Below are 12693 nucleotides of genomic sequence, written 5' to 3'. Positions count from 1 at the left end.
GATGAGTTTTTCGATGATACCTGAGTGGGGTATTGTGTCGAAGGCCTTTGCCAGGTCGAGGTAGGCTGTATGAACTGCCTTTCCCTCATCAATGGCCTTGGTGACTGTCTCGAAAAAGTCAACCAAGTTTAAGAGGCAGGATCTGCCTTTGACAAAGCCAAACTGGGTTGGATCCAAAGTCTGCAAGTTCCCTATGTCTTTATTTATGAGTTCCATTATGATCCTCTCCATGGCTTTGCAGATAAGGCTTGTCAAGCTAATGGGGCGGTAATTTCCAGGGTCTGTGGAGGCACCGCCCTTATGAAGTGGGACCACAGTCGCCGTGCGCCACTCCTTGGGTACGTATCCTGAGGTGAGGCTAAGATTAAACAGCTGTCCTAACTGTGGGTTTAATTCCTCGTTGAGTTCGTGAAGCACACAGCCGGGGACACCATCCGTCCCATGGATGCTGTGTTTTTGCCTTAGTGAGGGCAGTTCTCACCTGGGTGTTGGAGATGTTTGGGGCTACAATCCTCTGGAATAGATATCTCTCCTTTGGGGAGGGAAGAAGTTTGCACTGAACCTGTCAGCCAGTATGTTGGCAATGTGTGTAGGTTCAGTAATTTTCACATAATTTTGAACTAATTCTGAGCATATCTGGGAGTTTCCTCCTAGGTTTCTAACATAGCTAAAGAAGGCCTTATGATTCTCTTTAGAGTCCTTGGCGATTTTTCTCTCAAAATTTGCCTTGGATGATTTTATGAGAGCTCTTAGTTTTTACTTATAATGATCAAAGGTGTCTTACCTTTCAAGGATTTTGCTCTATCTTGTAGTAGCTTCCTCCTTTGTTGTAGAGCTTGTTTATGGCTGGGGTCCACCAGACTGGACGCTTGCCTTTGGTACAGAGAGTCTTAGTTTTGTTTGGGATTGCCTGATCCATGCAGTCCTGTAGGTGCTGGTAGAAGGCATTTGTAAGTGATTCAGCGGTTTGAGTAATGTTTACCACTGGCTCAGGGGCCTTAAAGGAGACCACACTAGTTTTTAGAAGTGTGAAATTGGCTTTTGAGAAGTTTTTCACTGTGGTCTTTTTTGTTTTAGGTGGGGGCGGGATGAGGACCTCCAGCGAGATTAGTTTATGATCTGATCTCACCAGTGAGGGGCATACTTCCGGTGTTGAACATTTTGATCCCATGTTCGTGATGATGAGATCAAGTATGTTTTCTCCTCTTGTGGGGATGGTGACTAGTTGTTCCATGGCATTTGAGTTTATGAACTCCAGGAATCTTTGGGTTAGAGTGTTCGGGCTTGAGTAGAGTTCCCAGTCTATATTAGGGTAGTTGAAGTCACCTAGTATGATGGTGTTTGGAGATACATTTATCCTCCAATGTTTTCAGGAAGGCCATGTGAGGTTCCTGAGTTTGAGAGGGTGGCCTGTAACATGCTACAAATTGCAGAGCAGTCTTGCCTATGGTTAATTGCACCTGGATGGTCTCCGATGCATCGTGCGTTGCCACCAACCTTGAGGTGTGGGTGTCCTTTATGAATATGGACACCCCTCCTTTCTTGGTGTTGTCTGGATTTTGGGGCGGAACGCATGATATGAGGTGAAACCTGTTAGTGCTGGGGTGCTCTCAGGAGCCTTGAACCAGGTTTCTGTCACAGCACAGACATCGATGTTCTCCATATTGAGAAGGGCCTCGAGTGCGTGCATCTTGAGATTGAGACTTCTGGCATTGAGCAGCATTACCCTTAGTTTTTTTCCTTTTGGTGTTCTAGGGTGGTAGGTTTAGAATTTGAGCCTTGCCTAAAAAGGCACTATGGGGGTGGCAAGAGCCTTTGCCAATATCCGGAAGCCCAGGGTGACAGGTGCAAGCCGTCCCTTAAGCAGTGTGGCTTGTCCAGCATGTCATCCCAGGCAGACAGACATTGATCCCCTTTGAATGACACCAGAATTTAAGCCAATTATTAAAGCTGATCATCTTATCACTGTATTGTGGCATCATTCTAGGTGAAGGTAGGATACTGCTCAAGGTCAGGGTCATACCTGCCTGGGCTACATAATCAGAGAGCTCCTCGATGTCCCTTTTCATGTAGTCCAAGGAGGTACGCCTCAGGTCGTTGACACCAGCGTGGACAATGACTGAGTCGACTTGTACCTGCTGTTGAGAGACCTGAGTGCTTGCGTTATGTGGCGGATTCTAGCGCCTGACAGGCAGCTTACTGTGACCTTCTCTTTACTCAGTCTGGTGAGCGGGACGTCAGTGTGTCTGACTATGGAATCACCAATGACAAGTGTGTCTGGCATTTTGTTTGGCCTTAAGGGCTGTGACTGTTTGACACTCTGACTGTGTGGTCTATGTGTTGCATGTGTTGGGTTGTGAGGTGGTAGTTGTTTGGGTGTCTGCTTTGGTGGCCTCTGCTGTTTTGGTAAATTTTTGATCAGAGCCTCCAAGTATGTCTTTGTGTGAGTATGTGTATGATTTGAAGTTGTGATGGTACCATGTGTGACTGGGTATGTATTGTGTGTGGTTACCTTCTCCTCCTGTCTGGTCTTGCCAGTCCTATGTTGAGAGAGCTCAGCCTCCAGTTTGGCCGTATAGTTGCATCTCTCACATGTATTTGTGTTTTGTGGGAGAAGGAGAGGATTGTCTGTGTACATGAGGCAATTGTAACATTGCCTCAATATTCCCAGGTTCACCAGTTGAGCTGGAGAGGACACTAGCAACTGATCCCTCGACATACTAGAAGTAGTAGATAAAGAGACTTTCAAAGGACTCCAGGGGAAGTGGGTTTTAGGCTGGTGGGGTACTATCTATAATAAGAGTGCTTTATCAAGGTGCAAGTACTGTAGGAGTAAGTGCTAGGCTTTAAGGATAGAGAATAGTCTACTTGGGAATCAAGTAGAGATGAACTTTTCAGTTATAGGATATGCTGGTTAGATCAGCAGTACAGCTCGAGGAAGGTAGTTCTAAGGGAAAATTGGAAGAGTGGAATTTAGATGGCCCAAATAGTTTAACCTCGTAACAAATAATTTCTCTCTAAACAATCTAGATCACAGTAACCAGGACACATCTATTATCCACCCTTCTCTATGCTTCCCCAGTACTAACCAGCCTTCGTAAATCTGATCTTAAGAGGCTAGAATCCTGTTACAAAAAGATAGCTAGATTTGCCACTGAATCTACATATAGAACACATCACCATATAGCACTTAAAAAACTAAACTGGTTAGAACTCCCTCAACTATTGCAACTCAATCAACTATCACTAGCACATAAGTTATACCACCACCCAGACAATGTCCCAGCCGTCCAACATCTTATACAACCTTACACCACTAAAAGAATTTTGACATCTAATACCCTTAACTTTCTTGAGGTCACCAATTACAAAAATGAAGCAGGGAAATCTCTTTATACTACTGCATCTCCAAACTCTGGAACTCTCTACCAGCCACCCTCACATCCATTACCTCCACTACTCAATTTAAAAAACTCCTCATAACCCATCTTTCTAACAAATGGCTATGTTCCTGTAACACCCCTGGGTAAAGACAAAGATACTAAAAACTACTCTTCTCATCAAGTTTCTAATTTTTAATGCTACCTTTTGAAAGCATTACAGCTTTATAAAGTTACTGAATTTCTAAGAAATGGATCCATAGTTAATACTAAACTACTATGTAAAAATGTCCTAGGAAGTATAATCACATAGTACTGTAGATTCTTATTAATCCTTCTATATTTGCTTTGTATACTACTGTATTGTTTGTAGGTTACTGCACTGTATGTAAAATGGAGCTTTTCTCCTCGGGCCTCCACTGTAAATGGGCACGTGTCCAGTCAGACTTTCCCAGCCAACAAATGTAAAATAAAATAAATAAATAAAATAAAAAAGATCTCCTCTTATCTACTATGTTATACTGAAAGCTAATATATAGCTGGGGAAATGAAGAAACCCTCACAGTTTTATTTCACTTGCAGTTCTCCTTTGTTATTCTCATAACCTTGTGCCCCTGAAATCCATGTTCCATCTCCTTTTGAAATTTAACCTACACCGCATTATTTGGTGAAACTGGAAAGGTTTGCAGCATTTGCAATACCATTGGGGTTATCATTATCTTAACTACATTGATTATCCTCATTAAAGAGTTTACCTTTCCATCCCCTACATTTAAGTAAATTTATACTTTGTTTGCTAACCATTGTTATTTTTCCCAATTTGTGTTCCTCTTCTCCAGCTGTAACTATGCTGGCAATTGGTTTCTCTTTACAGCCGGTACCACTCTAGACTTCCACTACTACATTGAGACACTATCAAGTTTTCATCTGCAATAAAATGATAAAAGTAATTGCAGCACTGCAACGTCTTCATACTCTTAGAAGTCCTACAGTACTTTGCCCAGGATACAGTTTATATCTTCTTCAAGTGGGATGCAGTCACCTATGAACAATGTAAACCACACCTTACATTGATTTTCATTTTTATTCTTACTACTTTATTTCTTACAGATGTATTTCTTATTACCCTAGCAAAATCTGCTGTAGCTATAGTAAAAAGTTATTATAATACCAGGAATCCTTTCCCACTGCCTTGTTGGATATCAACAGTCTATGATATCTCCATTTATTAGAAGCTCTAGCTGCAGTCTATCATATAGTGTCATACTGTCGCTTTCTTCTTGGTACATGAATAAACAAGTCTTTGTGGGTTCTAAGTAGCTTTATTCTATACAAACACATCATTGTAGAGGCTTATTGATTATGACTTAAGTAACTTATATACAAACTAACTACTGCAATTATACATGCTCACTCACTGGCTGCTTCTACAAATTGGCACAAGGGATTGCATATGTTTGGAATTTATACATGCATGCATACCCTCACATGCTTCTTAAAGACATAGCACACACATGCTACACTCTGATCTACATCCTCTCTCTCTCTGAGAAATAGATCATGCAATTTGTCATGAGATTATTTAGCATGCAGAAATCACAGGTAATCTAAATACATGCATATACAATACTAAGTACAAAGATATATACAATCAAATCTATGTTGCTGTGTATTTCACCCTAGGCTTACAAACTCATCCATATCATGTAACATAAAATTGGGAATCAGATTTAGAAACTGGGACAATCTCTCAAAATGGTTGACCTGTGGAATGTTCGAATTGCTCTCTAGAACAGAATCAGACTTTTGAACACATTCAGGTCTGGAAACAATGTCTGACTCATTCTTTGATTTAGAGCTGGCATCACAGATACAGTGTTGTGATTGCAATGATGATTATTCTGGTACAGGACAATTTCTGCGATTCCTCCTATACTCCACACCCTCAGAGCTTACCAAGTAGGATCTTGGCTCAGCACAGATGCCTGTAATCTGTCATATTCAATCAAAACCTTTCGCTGTCTAAATTCATACCTTCTCTCCTTCCCTCAATGAATGAAGTGATCTGCTCAATCTGTCATAACTAGATTTCTAGATATTATGTTGCTTCAACAATTGAGCCTTGATGGTTTTATTGTTCTTAGAGTTAGGTTGTAACAAACTTGATGAAATAGGTAGCTAGTTCTAGTTTGTTTGGAAAGTAGTCTTTGAGCCAAGAATATCATCACGAGGTATGTTTCTGAGATTAAGTAAATTCAAGAATACATCAGTATTGTCACTCCTTGACTTTTTAAGTAATTCCTTTGCACTCTGTACTACATGTTCAGCTAGACCATTGGACTGAGGATATTCAGAACTACTAATGACATGTACAAAGTCCCATTCTCTTGTAAATTTCTGAAACAACTGGCTAGTAAATTGAGTACCATTGTCAGAATAAAGTTCGCGTGGACTACTATGAACTGAGAAATTACATTTTAACTTAGTGATAACAGCTGTTGAAATTAAGTTTGGTAGCAGATTAATTTCAAACCAATTTGAGTAAGAGTCTACCAAAACCAAATAGTGTTGATTGTTCCACTCAAAGATATCAGTTGCTACAGTAGAACAAGGTAATTCTGGTGTTGGATTTAGATGAAGCAGTTCTCTTTGCAAATGCACTCTGGTACTATTACATACTGAACAAGAAAAAAGAACTCTATCAATGTCTTTTGATAATGAAGGCCAAACTACTAGTTCTCTTGCCCTTCTCTTAGTGAATAATAAACCTGGGTGACTATAATTCAAAATTCAAATATATTCTTGCTGTAAGGAAGCAAGGACAACAATTTTAGGATCTTTGAAAATAATGCCATCTTCCATCAACAATTCATCTCTGTAAGGAAAATACGATTGCATGTCAGGTGATACACTAGATTGCTTTGACGGCCATCCGACAATGATGTAGTTGTTAATCTTTTGCGAAAGTGGATCAGTCGTAGTGTGATCTCTCAACTCATTAAGTCCAGTGATGGAAAAATTACGCACTGACATTACATCAAAGTCAAAAGTTTCAGCATCAAGCTGTTCTGTTGTACTTCTAGGTGATCTGGATAAGGTATCAGCCAGAAAGAGCAATTTACGTTTAGTGTAGACCATTTTGAAATTGCAATTTTGCAATCTGAGCATCGTTCTTTGTAATCTCACTGGACAAAATGCATAGACTTCTTTAGAATGGTAAGTAGAGGCTGAAGATCAGTTTCAATCTGATATCTCGACTATAAATATAATCTTGAAACTTGGAACATACGAAAACTATCCCCAAAAGCTCTTTCTCATTTTGAGCAAAATGCATCTTAGTTTGATTAAGTGTCCTAGATGCATAGGCTACTGATCTGCCCTCCTGAAGAATAACTGCACCTAGAACAAATTTTGAAGTCTCACAGGAAAGAACAACTGGTTTATTCACATCATAGTACCTTAACGTAGGTAGGGTGGCAATTTTCTGCTTCAGGTCATCAAACGCCTTCTGATGATGTTGCAACCATGACCATGCAACATTTTTGAATGTTAGCTCTCTCAAAGGTGCTGTCAACTCACTGAAATCTGGTATAAATTTGCCTAAATAATTGACCATGCCCAGAAAATGCTGCAAACTTTGCACATTATCTGGTGCTGACATCTCTAAAATAGCTGTATTTTTTTTGGTTGGGTCAGGTCTTAAGCCTGTACTTATAAAAAAATGTCCAACATCGGTTATTTCTGGACCTCTGAATTTGCACTTCAGAGGATAGAGCTTCAAATTTACTTCACATGCTCTGTCTAGAATGTTCTTGAAGTTTCTGTCATGCTTTGCTTCGTCATTGTCTCCATCTAAGAGATTGTCTACTATTATGGCACAAGGATACCCTGAAAAAATTTGTTCCATTGCATGCTGAAAGTCTTCACTTGCAGAATTTATTCCAAATGGTATCCTTAAGAATCTGTTTCTGCCAAACAGAGTACCAAAAGTAGTTAGAAACGAGGATTTGTGATCAACCATCACTTGCCAAAATGAATTATTTGCATCTAGAACAGAAAATACAGTGGCATTCATTATCAGAGTTGTAACTTCCTCAATTGTATGCATTGGATGATATGGCCTTTTTAATGCTTTGTTCGAATCTCTAGGATCAATGCATATTCTGATTTCATCAGAACCTTTCTTATAAGCGGCTACCATGAGCGACATCCATTCAGTTGGTTCTGTGACTGGACAAATCACACCTTGCTGCACCATCTTATCCAACTAAGCTTTGACTTTATTTTTCATTGCTATTGGAACTTTTCTTGCTGGTCTGACTACTGGAGTGACCTCAGGATGCAACATCATGGAATACACAACTGGAAGTTTGCCCAACTTGTCATCGAAAACATTAGCATACTCTAAGAAATTGGCTTCAGAAAAACTTGAACTTGGAACTGCACTCACATGATGAACTTCTTTGGCAAAAGAAAGAGATTCATTCTCAAACTGTCTTTGAGACCTAGTAAAGATTGCACTGGTCATCGAACTGCATAGAATAATAAGTTGTAACAGTTCTCAGCCAAATAACATAAAAGTATTACTGAACCTTCTGTTTGAATTTCTTCACCTCCATATGCAACAGTCTCTCACTGCTGGTCACATTGAGTTGTTCCTTAGTTCGCACTTTTGCAAATGTGTCTGCTGATATAACATTACATTTTGACACAGCCTCTACTTTGAGCTCTGTGGATTTTCCATTGATCCAAAATATACAAAACACTTCACTCCTTGTTAATAAGTTTACTGCATCAATTCTTTCTCCAAGTACTGAGACACCATCCACATAGAAAGCTGACTGTTTCGGCTCTACTTGATAGGCTTGCTTCTTTGTGTGACCAAGCAAACTGAATGAGGCTTACTTGATTTGCAAAACTTCTGGAAATGGTTCCATTTTTTACACATGTGGCATTGTTGACCATATGCTAAACACTTCTCTCTTTTAGACACATGATTTGCATCACAGTTGCGACAGTTAACAATAAAGCAAGACTTGGGTTTTGCTGACTCACTTTTGTGTTGCACTGAGCTGGCGGTGGAGCTTGCACTTTTTCTGGAACTTTCTAGAAAGCTTTGGAAACACTGTGGCTGCCCTTTGTTTAGGCCTGTTTCTGCTTTCCACATGTTGTACACTATTTACATTTGCTCTGGAGCTTACTGAAACCATGCTTTTGTTACTCGCAAGCATGTTCTTATGTCTTTCTGTCACCTCATGGATCTGACAAATTTATATTGCTTTGCTTAATGTCAAATCACTGTCATGAAGAAAAATCTTTCTCACTGCAGCACTATTAATACCACACACGTCTGTCCTTTATCAGCTCATCTTTCAAATCACCAAACCGTCACATTTTTAGCTTTGTTTCTCAATTCAGTTATATAAGCTGCAAATGTTTCCCCTGGTTTCTGATCTCTTGTATAAAACAAATGCCTCCCTAATGTATTGTTCATCTGGGGGTTACACATTTCTCTGAACTTACACTTCAAACACTCGGGGGGAGTCTTCCCTTGATTCAGCTTGCACAACAATATGGCAGTCTGCACCTTCACCCTCATACACTGCTGGTGCATATACAAATGAACGTTCTCTTTTTATGGCCTACAAGCCTGATAGATTTAGCAAAATATATGCCTTGGTGCTCGCCTCTTATCTGCATAAGCTGCTTGTATGAAAATATTGTACTCTTGTTTAAATGTTCTCCAGTTCTCTGGAATATTCTGATCAAATACAACTGGTTCAGGTTTTCGAGATCCGTCTGCTATATTAACACATGCCAACAAAGGGTCTTGCAAATATGTACAAATATACACACACACGTGCATAAGTAATTGGCATAAACACAATTTGTTCAATGCTTTTGTGCTCTGTAGTTATACTTTCTCTCTTTGAATTTATCGGAATTGTGTGAATGAACAATCTTGTAGTACTTTCAAATAACTGGACTTTGTGAAATAAACTTCTTGGGCTTCTCGATGCTTTATTGCACTTTGCGAAATAACTTTTCAATTTCTCAATGCTTTACGGTACTTTGCAAAATAGCTTTTTATATTTCTCAATGCTTTAATACATTTTGCGAAATAGAACTTTAGAGCTATTAATGCTTTGCAAAACTTTCCGGAGCAGTTTTTAAACTTTTTGATACGTTACAGAACTTTGCGGAATAATTTCTTGGACATTTGGGATACTTTATGAAATCTTTGATTAATAAAGGTGGAAATGCTGAAATCATGTACTTTTGGAATTGGTAAAGGCAAAATGCTAAAGTCATTGATCATCACTCACTATGCTTGCAGAATCAGTAAAGGTAGAAATGCTAAAATCATTTGCTTTAAAATTGGTAAAGGCAGAAATGCTAAAGTAGTCACTTGGAACTTTATCAATAAAGTTAGGAATGCTACAGTCATGTGCCATCATTTGTCAAAGTCATCACTTTAAGAAACATTCCAGAACTTTACAATGCAACTGAGCAATTCACGGGCACTGTAATACTTTTGTGATCTTTTGTAAGAACAGGAAATATATCAAGCAACTGTGCAATGTGAATAAATTGACTTCTGTTGCAAACATTAAATATTTTCTGAAGTATCTGCACTTTGCAAATGACTACATGCAATACATGTCCCTAAAATGGCAGTGCCTTGCTAGGCAACACTATACAGTACAAGCTACACCCCATAATGGCGGCACTCTGTGAATAGACACACCCAGTACAAGAACTTTTCTTCAAATAACCTTGCTTTAACTGGATTACATGAGATAGTTGCACTTTGCACATAGTGAACTCTTTGAAATACATGCACAGTAATAAGCACACACTTTAAGCACTTTTACACACTCTGAGATACTTCAAATAATTTTAATTACGCCCTTGATACAGTACAAAGTCATAGTTATGCCCAAACACAGCACTTTGCCCAAACACAAGCAGTCACCTTGCTTTATTTTTGCTTACTGTGCTCTTTTTTCTTTACTCTATTCCTTTTGCTCATTTAAGCCCTTTTTTAAGCCCATCGTGCTTTATTTGTGCTCATTTTAATCTAAACATGCCCAGTTATGCCTTAAATACATTAATTCTGCCCTAAACATGTTCATTTTGCCTTAAACATACTCATTTCATACTTTAAAGTCAATTGCCTTGTCAACTACTTTTATCTTAAACATTTTCTTTAGTTAACAAACTTTTTGTACTTTCTGCTTGCCTGATAATGCGGTTTGTGCCCTTGTAATGCCCTTTCTTGCCTCTTTGCATTGAATAAATGATTTGTATTATTTTTCATTACTTTGATTTTTTCTGGTTGTGTTTGTACTGTTTTCTCTTGGTTTTACCTTTGCTGTCATCTTTAAATCTCATGGCTCCAAATGTTCTTCTCTTTTCCATCCCGTTTCTGACACCATGTCAGTTTTGTGTTGGTACTGAATAAACAAGTCTTTGTGAGTTCTGCTTAAGTAGCTTTGTTCTATACAAACACATCATTAATGCAATACTTATCTGCAGCTTGACTACCTGTTATAAAAACCCCATGTTCTTTGTCCTTTTCCTGTAATTTTAGACAGCACCAAGTCTACATGGGTGGTCAAAATCATCACCATTATTTTGATATCAGTATTAATTAGTGAAATATGTGTATAGTTTTCTAGGTCTGATTAAAGAATTACCCACCTTGGATAATAATATTGCACTAACCCTCCATACAGACTCTGAAAGACCTTTGTTCTGCCTAATACCACTAAATTCCTCTCTGCAGATTGTTCCTATTGAAGTCATACCCTGACCCCATGTGCAAAATGGGAAAATTGGTTCTGGATGGATGGATGGATGGATGGATGGATGGATGGATGGATGGATTGATTGAAGACAACATTTGTTGTCATTTTACAAATGTGCTATGCAACCTTTCAAAAAGACTTCAAGTAATACCTACTTTCTGATTTGTTATGGCTTAAGATCTTCCTGTGTATTTATAGAGCTTTTCATAAAAGACTTTAGGCATTGCCAAGTTTCTGAATCATTATTGGTTAATACCCTCCATGCACATTTAATTAGTTTTCCCCTTTTTGGCTTCTATTTTCTTTGAACTTCCTTTCTGGAAAATTCACAGCTTTTCCACCATTGGCCAAACAAACTTATTTCCAGATATTGTCAACATGTATTTTCTTGTATTTTACTCATTAAAGATATCTCTATCTCTGCTTGTACCTCAGAGTTAATTACTAAGGTACTGAATAAGATTAAGAAATCAACATATGTTGAACAAACTATCATGCTGGCCATTGTGTTGCGTAATTTAAAGGATACTTATGTCAATTTTGAAGGACATTTTTAAAAACCTTCTTCATTAAGATAAAGTTCCAAGTGCATGGAAAAAGAATCACACATGACACATACCAAGAAGAAGGGACACAGGGATTACACAAAGAATTAGAAGCCAATCAGCCCAACATCTGTCCTTGGCAAATGATTTGAAAGGTGCCTTTTTGATTTTATGAATGATGAAAACAAAATGGCACTAATAGATGTTAACCAACATGATTTTTTTCAAGGGAAGGACGATCCTCTCTAATCTTGAATTTTATGATCAAATTGCTCTGGCAAACAATCTCAGAATGTCATCAGGAGTAATTTATCTGGAACTTGCCAATGCTTCTGACTCCCTTCCATTTTCATCAATTTCTAAATCTTTATATGATGCTAAGTTCAATCCATATATCATTAGGTGGAGATCATCATGGATAGGAGAATGATTGCAAGCTGTCATTATTAATGATATACAATCAGGTTATTTGTCAGCTAAATCTGGTGCTCTTCAGGGTTTTTTGTTGGACCATGTTTTATTTATTATATTCTTTGCAACTATTCCAAAGAACATATGTTGTTGGTTAAGCCAATATGCAGATCACAGAAAATTCAGTTTTGCCACCACATGTGATAATTATTTTGCTACTGTCAGTACGTATATAGATGACACTAGTAACTGGACTAGGTCTATAGGCCTTAAATTTAGTTCAGATGAATGTATGTGTATGCTTCAATAAACTCCATGTGGACTTACTGTGAAGCCTGCATGATGTTTACAAACTTGCATGATAAACAGTAGTGCTAATTGCACATGCATGCCACATATTGGGCTTACACAGATGCAAGCAAGGTTTCATGGCCAGCATTAACACATTCAGACAAGCAGACACGTTTACCTAAGAGCAAACTTGTTCTGCAGGATTGCACAAACAACCACAATGACTGCCAGGGTTTAATTTAAGGCAATAACTGC

The sequence above is a fragment of the Protopterus annectens genome, chromosome 1.part1, assembly GCF_019279795.1.
Source record: "Protopterus annectens isolate FY-2018-M chromosome 1.part1, PAN1.0, whole genome shotgun sequence".
In the NCBI taxonomy this organism is placed as follows: domain Eukaryota; kingdom Metazoa; phylum Chordata; order Ceratodontiformes; family Protopteridae; genus Protopterus; species Protopterus annectens.
This window is presented reverse-complemented; position numbering follows the sequence as displayed.